The following is a 14,840-nucleotide window of genomic DNA, read 5'->3' on the forward strand; positions in this document are numbered from 1 at the left end:
GTCAGTCAATACTGACATCAGGAACATGTTTTCGAACCTCTGGGAACCACAGATATCGAATTTAAGTCCAGTAAGTAAGTCCCAAAAACTTTTAGGGACCTATGGTCGACATCGATTACGAATATGAACTTAATCGGCCAATTTCGAAAAATGTCCCAAAAAGGGACATCAGTCAATACTGACATCAGGAACATGTTTTCGAACCTCTGGGAACCTCAGATATCGAATTTAAGTCCAGTAAGTAAGTCCCAAAAACTTACACCTTTGAAAAGTAATCTTAGGGACTATGGTTAATCTAGATTGAGAATTGATTTAATCCGAATTGAGGATTGATGCGTTAATTCAAATTGATTCAATCGGATTGCCGCGTCAATCAGAATTGATTCAATTCGAATTGATCAATCCGGATTGATCAATTCGGATTGACGCGTCAATTCGATTGATCAATCCGGATTGATTTAGTTCAGATTGATGCCAACACTGCCTATAAGTATATTGTATTAAGTTTGTGACAAATGAGTCGTGACCTAAGAGTATCAAGACTGGAAACTTACAGGAACGGAAAGGACCATTGAAAATTTTAATTTGTATATAATCTATTTTGATCACTAGAGAAAATAAAGCTTAGTACCTATATAGAAAAAAAATATCAAAAAAAAACAATAATATCTTCAAAATTCATCACTCTTATTATAAATTCAATAATATAATTTATAATGTCTTACAAATTCTTATCAGGCTGGATACAAATATTTTATTGATGAAACAAGACTCTGTGTGAAAACAATGGGACAGTGGGCGTGTGAGGTGTAATGTAAATATTGTGGTGTGATGCAATATTGCACGGAGAAAACTCGCATGAGTCAGCTCAAGATATTAGTCAGGCGTTTATAAACTTGACGACCAAATTAGATATAGGTCATCAATTTATCTAAATCTAAAAAAATATTGACTGTCAAATATCAGACAGAAAATATTTTAAATTCGCAACGTTTCTTTGCTAATTCCAAAACGCAAATTAAAATGTGTACTTACCAATTATTTATGTACCGTAAGTACCAAGTTAGATTTCAACAATTATCAATCATCGAATCTTGGTGTTGTCGTAGTTAACTACTTAAGTATTAACAAGTAATATGTATAATGCCAATGAAGTAAAAATTTTGTCATAATTCATACTAATTTATGTGCAAAATAAGGAGTTACAAAAGTTGGTACATGATATTTGTAAGAAAGTCCATCAAAGTCCATCCTCTTAGCCGTCTTTATAATCCTTCTTCCTTCCTTCCTTCCTCCTCCTTGTCATCGTCTACACCTCGTCGTCGGTCGTGTAATCATCGTCTAGTCGTCGTGTCTTATTTGAAAAGAATGGAGCAGGACATGCGTGGAAAAAGCCACGGATTTCAAAGCTTCGAGATCGTTTCATGATCGGCAAAAAAGAATCAGCACCTAGCCTGACACTAGACACGCAATGGACTGCTTTTTTCTAAGAAACATAAACCAGATAGACTTTCTTTTAGTTAAGGCAAGTAAGTATTATTGGATTTATTGAAAATATGGTACGTATCAGAACGAAATGCCAAGAAAGAGACCCCTTAATGTTTAGGTAATACTGAGCAACTTTTACTATGGGACCAACCCCAAAATCGGGAAAAAAATTTGACTCTCCCATAGGAAATTTCAACATCAGACCAGCAAAATGTATGAAACATCCAATTTATTTCCACGTTTTCGGTGTTGGTCCCATAGTAAAAGTTGCTCAGTATAACCTAAACATTAATGGGTCTCTTTCTTTGCCTTTCGTTCTGATACATACTGTATAGCTGTAAAGACAGTCGAGATGAAATCAATGCCTAGAAAGTAACGCAGTTGGTAAACTATTTGTTATTTAACTATTTAGAGACAATTTTACAGCATTATAGCTAGCGCTAATGCACTGTAAAATTAAATAATGTTATAGTAAAGCTATAGTAATAATGATATGATAAATATGATAAAATTTAAACTACAGTGATTATGACTATGTTGATTCACAAAAAAGTAAAAACTCCTTATAAAGTTTATTATGTTTGTCGGCAAAAAAGTCGCAGTCAGGTGCAAAAACTAAGAAATTTTTGAGAAGTGTCCGGGAGCGGACGATTGGAGAAATGGAGAGTACTGGTGTGCTGTTGTGTGAGAGGTTTCATATTTCATTCGCTAGGAGGCGATGGCTACGACCACATAAGTAGTTGTCGAGCACAAATAAGGTAGTCGTCTTCGCCATCAAGTCGAAGCAGTCAGACTCTCCTCTTAATATTTGAGATGCAGCAGACATTAAGTCCGGGGCGTGGTTAGTCGGGTTATAACCAGGTTTTGCACTAATTTAACAATGAGACTAGTGATTATTCAGGAATAATAGACGGAGGGTCAGCCTGCCATTGTAGCCTCTACTGATGAACAATTGTCAGGTTCTGATCTGCTGTTATATAGTAATAAGGATATTGTTGGGCACATTAAAAAGTAGGATTTCGTTGCTCTATAATACCTATGTCATATCTTTTGCGTGGTCCGCTTGGACCATAATTATTATGTTTTAAATGGAACATCCCAAACGTGTGCTGTTTGAGTACGCTGACGTCAGATTATAAATTGAGAAAGGCAGTGTTCAGAAGTCTCGAGACTTCTCAAGTAATAACCGTAGTTGCTAAATGGCCTAAGCCTTTTAGAATCCTCAATATCTTCATAATAATTTATGGATTTATGTGGATTTGAACTGAAAGTGGTTATAAGTATCTCTCGAAGCAAGTTGATTAATGTTTCTTAGTCTTTAAGTCTTACCTTTTTTAATCAAAAATATATTTTTTGTAGGTACCTATTAATCATGAAATTTAAAAGCAGAAGTAAACAACATGCGGGTCTTTTTTCTAAAAATATATACCTACCTATGTCTTTGAGACAACCTTGCTAAATACTTGCCACTAAATCATAACAAAAATGTTATGTACAACTTTATGTAGCTGTAATTTTTATGTAGCTAGTTTGTTTATATATTAAGGAGGTAATTGCACCAACATACGGTCAAGAGTAAGAGGGGGCAATAATATTATATGTACGGTCAGCCAAGGAAGTGGTCTACAACTTTTCGACTCTATCACTCAGATGATAGAGTCGAAAAGTGGTAGACCACTTTCTTGGCTGACTGTACCTATATCGTAAATATCGTAATAAATTATTACAGTACATATCTCTCTCTTTTAGTGCCTCTCCAACTAGTGAAGGTTGATAATAACTTTGTATAAAAATATATACATACACATAAACATTATACACTCTGATAACATAATTTTGATACCTTAATTTAAGAGTAAACAAGTAAAATTAAATAAGCAGTCAGTAACTATCTCGTAACTTAATATCTTCATGGTATCTTACTATGTTCTAAGGTAGAGTTACCTACATTACTACAAATATTATAAGACCTACGCATGCATTGGAAAACGATCAAAATGAATTCAAATACGCCAAAATAATACAGCATACCTACCTATTGGTGACGTTTGTTTGTATAATGTCTTGCTTGTGGCATGTACTTGTAATATTGGGGCAAAGTGAAGCGTTGAACTCTATTACACCGCGGCTCGCATCGCCCGAAGTTTTTTACCAAAACCTTTCAAACTAACGGCTCCCTAACTCGCAAGTCTCGCAACATAACTCAAACACGGTCCATCCACAAACCTTTAACACGGGTCAATTAAACTTAGCTTCACGAGAATCAGGTTAGATGCCGGTGGCGTCCCTAAAAACAAAACAAAATTGAACGTACCCGAGCAAAAACACACTTTAAAAATCCTGGTTCACTCACAAACAAAACACTTCACTACCGGGAATAGGGGGGGAAATTCGGGGAAGGTTGGCCGCGGCGGTATGCGTGGTGCGAGGACGGCGCGGGCCGCGAGACTGGCGCGACCGGTCTCGGGCAGAGATTTCTCCCCGTAAACATCGAAAGCGAGCCTTTCCTCGACTCGTGGCGAAACGCAGGTGTGAGCGGTACTATGAGTACTCGATTGGAAGGTGAGAAAGAGGTTAAAGCACAGATGAAATAATAGTACTACCGTACAGAAAGGACACTTCCTACAAACCCGAAGTTAGACAGCGATTCAGAGTCCAATCATGCTATCTCTTTCTAATATATAGCACTATCCTTTCGGCTATTTAGGGTTGTCAAAATTCAAGTCATTATCTTATCTGTGGTCGTGCACGCACAAGGAAGTCAAGGTGCCAACCCTAATAATTGCTCGGAGCAATGCTGAGCCGAACGGAGCCGAGTTCGACCGAAGTCAGGAGTGTCTCCCCACTGCTGTTAAAGCAAGATGAGAGGACGGGCGAAAGAAGAATCAGTGTAGGAGTGTAGTCTTATACATAGAGCTGCTAAAGCGTGCTGTAGAGATCCGATTTCAGCAAGTAGGTAGGTATGTTTGGCTTTTTTTTTACCACAGTCTTTGAGTGCATATATTTATGTATTTGTTGGGACTGCAGTTATCATGTAAATTATCTAGTCTATTCCAACTAGAGCTATATTAGTTACCCCCTTACTGTGGTTAAGGTCAATGCAAGATATCGGCACCTTTTCTTCTTTGGAACCCCATGATTGCCATCGTCCGTTTGGGAGTTATTGAACTTGTTTTAAATGACCTATGTTTCTATTGACCCCCGGTTTCCCTGAATAGTTTGATTGTAGATCGCAGAGAAAAATATGAGCAATCGGAACAACATAATCTTATAGCAAACTTTTTAATATTTAACACATAGGTACAATATCCAGGATTTTTTAGTCTGTCCCTTTAATTTAAACATCACTCTGTCATTCCCTAAAAAAACCTGTCTATAAATACAACTTACTATCTCCAAGAAGCAAGAAAATAACACAGGAATGGAGCAGATTGAATAGCGTTAAACACCGTAAACAGAACTAAACCATAGACTCTACTTAATTGTTTTATAGTTCCTCTCAGCGTCCATTGTATTTCAAGTGTTGCTATTTCTCAGAATTTACAGAACTTAGCGGTATTTAGAAGATTTTGTGATATTTTACTGACTCTAGCTCGGATTTGTAAAAAATACAATTGTGTTAGGACAAATTTTGCAGAACCACAGTCTTTCATAGACATACACCTTTTAAGATTCTTAGCTACCTACTTCTATTTCCATAGCAAAGCATGAAATATTGAGTTAAAGCACAGATTAAATAATAAGTTCTATGCACAGAATTCTCACTGTGATGTCACGACTAATCATCATCCTATGTACGTACGAATATGACACTCTCCTTCTTACTTTCATATATACTGAGACGTCTGTGACATACATACCGCTGGTTAAAGTCAACTTTGCCATCGACATCTGTGCGAGAACCGTTGGTAATATTGTTTGGGGCTTTCGTTTGACTCACATAGCGTTCGATGACGCTGGGCAGGATGTTCGCAATCGGTCAAGGTGGACTTTTAAAGGACTGACGCAAAAAAAACTGTACGCGTGACATAGAATGCACATCTCGGAATTCCTATTGATCGTTGGGAAACTTCGATTTATTCTGTTGAAATGGTATCCGGCTCGAAGGACCTCCTAAATGGTCAAAGTATCAGATAATATGCAAATTTAAGGTGATCATTGAAGGAAGGCTTACGCAAGAAAATAATACTTTGGCGTCATGTCATATGCACCTGTTCCAAATAATAAAACCCGGAGGCCATTAATTTTAATCCTGTTTTTACATATTACATTTCCCCCTTTGAATTACTACGTTTGATCATACAAGATACCTAGCTAAAATATATTTAAATAAATTCTCCTTACACTTAGAAAATACATACCAGTTTATTACAAGCATGCAGTGGCAATGGCCCACCTCTATGGTTAGATGTTAGGAGGCGCACTATGTATGAATTATGAAGTCACTCTACTTTTAGTGTCGTTTTTTATTTTCGCCAATCCAATTATCAGAGCGTGCTTAAGAAATAAAAAAGTTATTATTAGGTTTGACGTGGTTTAACGCAAAACACGGAATTAAAGTATTAACTGTTCCAATATAATGTGTTTGCTATTCATTGTTATGATTGTTGCTGTTATGAGTATTATTATTGTTGTTAGGCTAAGTTTCGTGACGCATTGGTTATTACTGTAATGTCATGTTAAACATTTTTATCAATAAATAAATACATTAAACCATCTTTAGAACAATAAGTATATTGAAGGTCCAACCAAACGGATTACATTACATACACGTATAAAATACACGTATTACATGTATACACACACATAGATACACGTATAAAATGTAAATTTTATGAATAAATAATTGAAATTGAGTATCGACACTATTTCATACAATACAATATGAAGGTATATTACAAGTCAAATAACAAATAATATATTCAAGAAGTGCCTAATTAATATCCCGCTCTAAGGACTACCTAAAAATATAGAACGTTATGATAACCAAAAATAAAACCGGCCAAGTGCGAGTCAGACTCGCGCACGAAGGGTTCCGTACCATTACGACGACGCTGCTGTATGTGTCCCGATTACACTACCTTACGAAGGTCGAGGAAATCGTGAAGTATGTACGAGTAAAGTCCGGATTCATCCTGAGGGTCGTGAAGTTGGAATCTCGACACAGTGTGAATTTTAATTCTTTTGTGCTGAGCGTTCCGACTGAACATCTAGCGACCTTCACCAAGGAGGAGTTTTGGCCGAAGGGTGTCAAGTTCCGGCGGTTCCGCGGCCGGCTCCCTGACACTACGGGGTTGCGAACTGCATCGCAGCCATAATTGTGTTTTTAGTTTTAAGATATATTTTGTATTAATATGTATGCTAGTTTTAAGGTATTTATCTATGGGCCAATAGTTGCCTGAAAATAAATGTTTTCATTTCATTTTCATTTCATTACGCAAATAACGGCAAAAAAGTTACGTATTTTGTTTGGGAGCCCCACATAAATATTTATTTTATTTCGTTTTTAGTATTTTTTGTTACAGCGGCAACAGAAATACATCATCTAGTTATCACGGTTCATATAAGATACAGCCTGGTGACAGACAGACGGACGGACAGACGGACAGTGGAGTCTTAGTAATAAGGTCCAGTTTTTACCCTTTGGGTATGGAACCCTAAAAATACCTAGCATCTTCGACACTAACCTATCTATAGTTCGTTTTTTTTAGCATTAGAAAGAACTCCACAGAAGCAAGCGTGCAGTTTTTGTCAGGCTCTTTAATTGTTAATAACTTAATAAGTACTGAATAATCTAATGTAGCATGGTCAATACATACAATTTACTTCAAATTATTACCGCTAAAAGTGCCAGGTTTGGAACCACAAGCTTACTTCTGCAAGGTTCTTTCTAATGCTAAAAAAACGGACTATAGCATGCGAGGTAGGAGGTAGACTCTTAAAAGGACCTACAGTTGCCTCCAGAAACTCGCAAACTAAAGTGACATGAGTTTGACAATTAAAATGATACCAGGCGGCGTAGCACGGTGGCGTTTTTATCCCTTGTCACCATACCTGTCACGTTCTAACAAGTATGTAAGTGCGAAAGGGACGCGCATAGTGATAGTCGATAAAAATGGAACCGTGCTGCGCCCGCAGGAATAGCAAAGAAAAAATAGTCAGGGGTATATGTCGATAAAATGATATCGATAAGTAAGATGCACTTACTACCCATGTGATAATTATAACGATTTCAATTTGTATGAATGTGACGAGAAAAGTGGTTACTTCAATTGTAAAATTGAGATTGAGACGTTACCAATCAAATCAGGAGGTGCGAATGTGAAACTGACAAATTTCAATGTAAAGACGAAACAGGAGCTGAGTTTTAAATATTTTAGGTAAATATACCCATCTCGCTAACGGAAGCGGCTCCTAAAACTAGTGCAATAAGGACAAGGCGAAAATTCCTGCGTAAAAATCTCTAAAATCGAGGTTTCGTACTCGACTGTTTCCTCCTCCAACACTTATCCAATCGTAACCAAATTTGGAAATCTAAATGATTGAGATTATCTGTGTCGGACCGTTTTGCTTTTTTGGCTAATTGATATCAGTTTTGAATACCACGCCTCTCATTGCGGCATAGTCAATTAGGCCATTTTGGCCATTTTTGAAGGGCTCTAGCGCCTTAAAAAACAAAAATATCAAAACGGTCCGACACGCAGGTATTGACAATATTAATCTGTGTTGAAAAAATCATTGCTCTAGTATCAAAACCCACGGAGGAAACAGTCGATTACGTTTGTATGGAGATATGACCACTCCTGTTGGCATTTATATGCAAGTTTGGGGGCAAGTTGTTTATATCAAGAGGTCGCGGTTATCGCCATAAATCTAAAATTGGTTATTTAATTTTATACAATGTGACCGGTAGATGAGATTGATCGTTAATTAAAGTTAGACCAAGAAAAGTATGCAGCGATTTTGATAGCCCACGCAGTGCAACTGTTATTTAATACGTCATAATTTCATAGAATTTTGACGTTTAAAATAATACTTGCACTGCGTGGACTATTAAAATCGCTGCAGACTTTTTTTGGTGTAACTGTATTTAAATTCTGACCTAATTGTCAACTTGAATGTCCAGTTTAGGGACTGGTCTTCTTTACAATCGAAAAATTAGGGATCAACGAGGCGATTTCATTTTTACGTTCACACCAGACAAAATGAGAAATCTTATTTTATTTCCCCGTCTGGGTCGGCCTTATTTGTATTTTGAGCCAAAATCACTGTTTCTATGTTATCACCTACAACTTGTTACTCTAGCTGTAAGTTTTCCTAAGAAATAAAATAAAATAAATATAATAAAATATTTATTTAATTACCTACAATATGTTTATCCAATATCCTTGTATCTATTACTATAAAATTGCACAATTTTCGAAATACCAAGTAACATTTGTAAAATAATTTAAATTACTTAAAGATACATTTTAACTGACCGCGCAACAGTAGCGCCGCTAGCGGTGAATTCTCACGATATTCTCTAATTCAAACTTTTTTGAAAATATCTATATGTTAACTCACATTATAGACGGGTCTAACGCGAATTATATTCAATAACCTTTATTTACCGACGTTTCGACACAGGTTTCACTGGTTGTATCTATGGCCAAACTGTGGTATCATTTGTGCACATTCACCTGTCAATTTAGTTCGCGAGATTCTGGAGGCAACCTTAGATAAGAAGACAGTATATTTTTATTACCTACTCGTATTTTATCCGCGAAATTAAAAGAAGTAGGTACCTATATGAATGCAGAATCATTATCATATTAAATATTTTAAGTCAGCTGTAAAAGCTCCTTTTAGCGAGAACTGGCTAATGCCTTTTTATTGAGGTGTGCAATAATACATTTTTGTGCTCTATTGTATTTGACGAGTAAATCTAACTAACGAAACGAAAATATTACAATTAAAGACGAAATGAGATTCGGATCAGTTTTCATATACCTACTCAGAATGGTCACAAATGGCAAACCGTATCAAATTCTCAGGACTCCTTTTAAAAGAATATTGTTAGCTTTGTAAAGATCAATTCTTGAAACACTATACGTACACGGTAAACCACAACATAAGCACATGCCATGCCACATGCCATGTTTCAACAATTGTTTAGTAACCGATAACCAATGCAAAATACGTAAGCCATACGTAAGCATATGGAAACAATCATGTGACATTTTTGAGATGAATCCAAATGGTTGCTTGTAAACATTCATGATTGTAGTCTGTTAAGGAATTTAAACTCGATCCATCCATTAACCAACTGAACACCTTTTGAACCATTTGAACGTTATTATTTCCAGTAGTTAACAACATTCACTTGAGCGTCTAGCATGAGTTGCATTCTGGCGCGCAAGTCCACGTCTCGTCTCGCCCCCCCACCGACACTCCACTCCCCTGAGTGCCGCAGCTAGTATCGGAATCCTTGGTGTCGACATTTCGAGTGAAGTCCAGGCCGCGTAGCCAAGATGCCAATCGCTTACGCTCCATAGCGATCGAAACGCAACTGTCACTGTCGCACTAATATGGAAGAGTGATAGAGAGACATAATGCTTTTCGTTATCGAAGCGATAGCGATTGTAACCTTGGCTAGGCCGGCAGTTCCGCGGTCATCTAGAGGGTAAGGCTAAATTAGCCTCCAAGAAGCTCGGTGTGCTCAACAGATCGAGACGGTATTTCACACCGGCCCAGCGCCTACAGCTTTATAAGGCGCAGGTTCGCCCACACATGGAATACTGCTCTCATCTGTGGGCAGGGGCACCCCAATACCAGCTTCTCCCTCTGGACCGCATCCAACGAAGAGCGGCTCGAATTGTCGACTGCCTGCGTCTTTCGGAACGGCTTGACTCCTTGGCGCTGCGTAGAGATGTGGCTTCGCTCTGCATTTTCTATCGCATGTATAACGGGGAGTGCTCCGAGGAATTGTTCGGATTAATCCCTGCCGCTTCTTTTCGCCATCGCCCTACGCGACAACATTACCATCTCCATCACTTGGATGGTTGGCAGTCCTCAACTGTGCGTTTCTCCAGAAACTTCCTGCCTCGCACAGCCAAACTGGGGAATGAACTGTCGCCAGCGGTATTTCCGGACCGATACGACCTTCAAACCTTCAAGAAAAGAGCGTCCTCCCATCTTAAAGGCCGGCAACGCGCTTGCAACCCCTCTGGTGTTGCGGGTGTCCATGGGCGGCGGTAATCGCTTACCATCAGGTGATCCGTCTGCTCGTTTGCCTCCTATATCATAAAAAAAATACTTGAAGTCGCGCAAGATGTATGGCTATGGAGTCGCCCGCGAAATCGCATGTCATGCTAGCAGGTCTGATATGATGATGACGATGATTTACTCAACATTCTGAGTCCTTGTAGTACTAAAATAGTTTGGAAGGAAAAAACCAAATACAAAACATTTGAGATTTGGACGCCATTTTCATAAAAGGCAAAAAGCCAACGACACGAGGTGTTCCCAGGCGGTCACCCATCCAAGTACTGACCTCGCCCGACGTTGCTTAACTTCGGTGATCGGACGAGAACCGGTGTATTCAACGTGGTATGGACGTTGGCAACCATAGTAGCAAAATAGTGCTACATAACTTGTATCACAGTACTGTATCTGACGTCACTGCGTATGACAGCAGCTGAATAACTACAAACTACAAAATATTAAAGTAGAGGCAGTGCGTTGGTCACCATCACCGCCAGTTGCACGTAAAGTAAAAACAGAAATCAATATATGAGTAAAAGCAAGAAGCAAAAAGTAATGATATTATCACAAAAAAACTCTATTGTCAGAATTGTGATTCCCGGTCTGCGAAGGGAACGCGTTTTAAGGTGGTATTCCACCTGTCCAATTTCTATGTCCAATGTGCATTGCGTCTCACTCTCTCACTAAGCAAATTAATGAGAGACGCAAATAATCATTTTGGACAAAGATATTGGATAGATGGAATACCATCCTTACCAGTTTTAAAATAGATGTGATATATTTGTTATCTAATAGTAATAATAATAAAATAAAGTTAGCTACCGGCATTCCGCAAAAAATAAAACAACAAAAAGCCAACGACACGAGGTGTTCCCAGGCGGTCACCCATCCAAGTACTGACCTCGCCCGACGTTGCTTAACTTCGGTGATCGGACGAGAACCGGTGTATTCAACGTGGTATGGACGTTGGCGACCATCATATCAAAATAGTTCTACATAACTTGTATCACAGTACTTTATCTGACGTCACTGCGTATGACAGTACCTGAATAACTACAAACTACAAATTATTAAAGTACAGGCAGTGCGTAAGGGTCACCTTCACCACCAGTGGCACGTAAAGTATTAACAGGTATTAATTTATGAGTAAAAGCAAGTAGCAAAAGTAATGATATTATCACAAAAAAAACTCTATTGTCAGAATTGTGTTTATTGAATTGCGAAGGGCACGCGTTTTACCAGTTTTAAAATAGATGTGTTATATTGCTATCTAATAAAATAAAGTTAGTGACACACATAACTGCTACCGGCATTCCGCAAAAAAATAAAACAACAAAAAGCCAACGACACGAGGTGTTCCCAGGCGGTCACCCATCCAAGTACTGACCTCGCCCGACGTTGCTTAACTTCGGTGATCGGACGAGAACCGGTGTATTCAACGTGGTATGGACGTTGGCGATCACTATGACAAAAATTGTGTTCAAAAACTGTAAGTGCTTACGAGTACGTGACGTCACTAGCGTACGATGACACATAATCATTTCCCGAATAACTCCCGATTATAATGACGTAGAGAGATCACGTCGGGGTCACCAATTTAAAGACATACGGCGCGATTCGGGAAATGAATAGTAAAGATATTATCTTTACTATTTCATAGTAAAGATATTATTTCATATCTAGTGAATCTTTAATTCATTTCCCGAATCGCGCCGAGATTCATTACTGAAACGCTTCTTTTCCCTTTAAAATATATTTTATGAGTTATATTGGCAATTTCATGAAGTGACGTTGAAATCTATCAATTATAAAACAATATTTAAACAAACACAAGTTATCACGTAGGTACCTACTACATATTGGGTGCCATGCCATCTTTAGTTTTAAGTAGTACATTAAAAATATAGTGAACATCTTTTGTTATACCCTTCCAGAGTCCACAAGATGGCAGAATCAACCGAAATGGAAATCTTATATTACAGCCCGCTCTGCATTCTGCAGTGGTTTAGAACTGCAACTCCAAAAAAGCAAAAAGCCAACGACACGAGGTGTTCCCAGGCGGTCACCCATCCAAGTACTGACCTCGCCCGACGTTGCTTAACTTCGGTGATCGGACGAGAACCGGTGTATTCAACGTGGTATGGACGTTGGCGACCATTTGGACAAAAATGTTGTTACCAAGGAGATACCTAGTTGAGTAGCTTGTGTTGTTATACGCACTGCAGACGTCTTGTTCTTACAACCTTAACCGGTGGCCCTGTGGATCAACATTGGTGTGATAGTGATAACCGAGTATTTTGCAAACATGTTATCAAAAGTATAGAAACTTGTATCAAGAACAGTAAGGTTTTATAGTTATTATTTTAATATTTAAGGTCACAAAAAGGGATTATTCCCTCATCACGAGTCTAAGGCTCTTACATACGTTTGCTACTTCTAGTAGCGTTCAGTAGCAAATGTATAAACTCGCATTTAATATTAATCAATGTGTACATTTGGTCGACGTAACTATTACAAAAAAAAACATATTTAAAATGATTTATAACTGAAAATATGTTGGACAATGTAAACTAAAAATATGAAAATCAGTACACGAAAGCGCCATCTCTGTCACAGAGTACATACTTATCAGAGTAGTAGTTCCCTCGTTTATTGGCAGTACCAATATATGCCGCTAGATGGCACGGAACTCAAAATCGGAAAAAATAATGTTTCACAATAATTTTGATTACATTCTAGTAATTACAAAATAAGCTAATCAATTACGGTCGACCTAAATAAATACGGTTGTCAAATATGCAAATAAAGAACGCAGTAACGGTACTAAAATGGCACGTATAACTTCTGTTTGGAAAAAATAATGACATGGGTACTACCAACTGTGGCTGATGCAATTGGATCATTATAATATGTGACGTCCCACGGGCAAAGGTACCTTATGGCGGGTATGGAGTTATGCATACCCCAGTAATCTACAATAAATAAGCTATCGATAACACAAAAGATCAACCTTCTAAGTTGCGTAGTTACAGAGATATGATTTTTTGAAAATAATGTTGTGAAATGAGCAACTTTACAATAGTGAAGTTTTAAGTTTAGCCACCTAGAAAACTATGTTCCTGAAGTAAGTTACATAGTTGACTACAAATAATAATACCTTATATATCTGAGATTAAAAAAATGTTGCGACTTGCTCTGTAATGCAAATAGAAACCTTTGATATCGACTGATTTATGTGTATACTAACCAATCTCTTGGAAATAAAGTTTTATTTCATTTTCACGATTGATTGCAATGAGCTCTCAAGATTTAAATTGTATCTATTAGAAAACGACACTGAAAGACAGTTTAAGCAAAAAGCAATACCGATTTAGAGGTGAAAATGTATTTTCTGACTTTTTCATATAAAATCAGAAAATTGAATATTTTTACTTTTAATGTAACAAACAATCAATTTTTCTGAGCACATATGAAAGAAATTCTATCATTCAAATGAAATAAATCCTAAAACCCCAACTAAATACTATATTTAACCCCTAATAAATAAGGGAATGTAAATCAGCTAGGATGTTTAAAGGTAAAATGAAAAGGTTTTTATTAAACAAAATTAAGTTAAAGTTACCAGCATAAGCAATAAGATGTACCTAAATAAGTTAACAATTAATTAGGCAATTAGCTAAGTCTACCCATCTATGTTTAAGGGAGTTCCCTCTGCCAACAAACTGCCCTGCAGTTTGGCAGAAGAAAAACATCTGTAAAATAGGGTTTATTTCACCTGAATAAATGATTTATTTATTTTATTTTTTATTTTTTTTTATATGCCACTTTAAACTTACATAACAATTACAGTATTTGCTCCATACATTTACGAAAAGGTACCTTATGGAAATAAATCTAATAATACATCACTACAAAACATCAATCACATTGAAGTTTATCTTTTATGAATAGAAAATATTAATTTACATTAAACTGCCACAAATTTAATTAGTTCTTCGTCATAATAATCTTAAAAAAGACCAATAATTTGTATGTAATGAAAAGGTACCTTGTGGTTAAGTTACATGATGAGGCATGATGATGAAGGAACAGTTAGGATAAACTAA

The 14,840-nt window shown here is 37.2% G+C and overlaps 1 protein-coding gene and 4 non-coding genes across 5 annotated transcripts in view; all 5 read right to left on the reverse strand.

The window, feature by feature from the left end:
- The window catches only part of LOC134673595 (putative epidermal cell surface receptor), an 86,787-nt gene extending 82,739 nt beyond the window's left edge, over nucleotides 1-4,048 (reverse strand). Inside the window, exon 1 of the mRNA XM_063531595.1 lies at nucleotides 3,803-4,048. The gene's annotated coding sequence lies outside the window, so the exon portion shown is untranslated. The remainder of the gene's footprint in view (nucleotides 1-3,802) is intronic.
- Nucleotides 4,049-10,974: 6,926 nt separating this feature from the next.
- LOC134673687 (5S ribosomal RNA) lies at nucleotides 10,975-11,093 on the reverse strand. Its single transcript, XR_010099497.1, has one exon. It is a non-coding gene; the product is annotated as a 5S ribosomal RNA (ribosomal RNA).
- A 493-nt stretch (nucleotides 11,094-11,586) lies between these two features.
- Nucleotides 11,587-11,705, reverse strand: LOC134673691 (5S ribosomal RNA). Its single transcript, XR_010099501.1, has one exon. It is a non-coding gene; the product is annotated as a 5S ribosomal RNA (ribosomal RNA).
- A 367-nt stretch (nucleotides 11,706-12,072) lies between these two features.
- Nucleotides 12,073-12,191, reverse strand: LOC134673692 (5S ribosomal RNA). Its single transcript, XR_010099502.1, has one exon. It is a non-coding gene; the product is annotated as a 5S ribosomal RNA (ribosomal RNA).
- Nucleotides 12,192-12,767: 576 nt separating this feature from the next.
- LOC134673694 (5S ribosomal RNA) lies at nucleotides 12,768-12,886 on the reverse strand. Its single transcript, XR_010099503.1, has one exon. It is a non-coding gene; the product is annotated as a 5S ribosomal RNA (ribosomal RNA).
- Between the last annotated feature and the right edge of the window lie 1,954 nt (nucleotides 12,887-14,840).

This window comes from Cydia fagiglandana, chromosome 18, assembly GCF_963556715.1.
Source record: "Cydia fagiglandana chromosome 18, ilCydFagi1.1, whole genome shotgun sequence".
Classification (NCBI taxonomy): domain Eukaryota; kingdom Metazoa; phylum Arthropoda; class Insecta; order Lepidoptera; family Tortricidae; genus Cydia; species Cydia fagiglandana.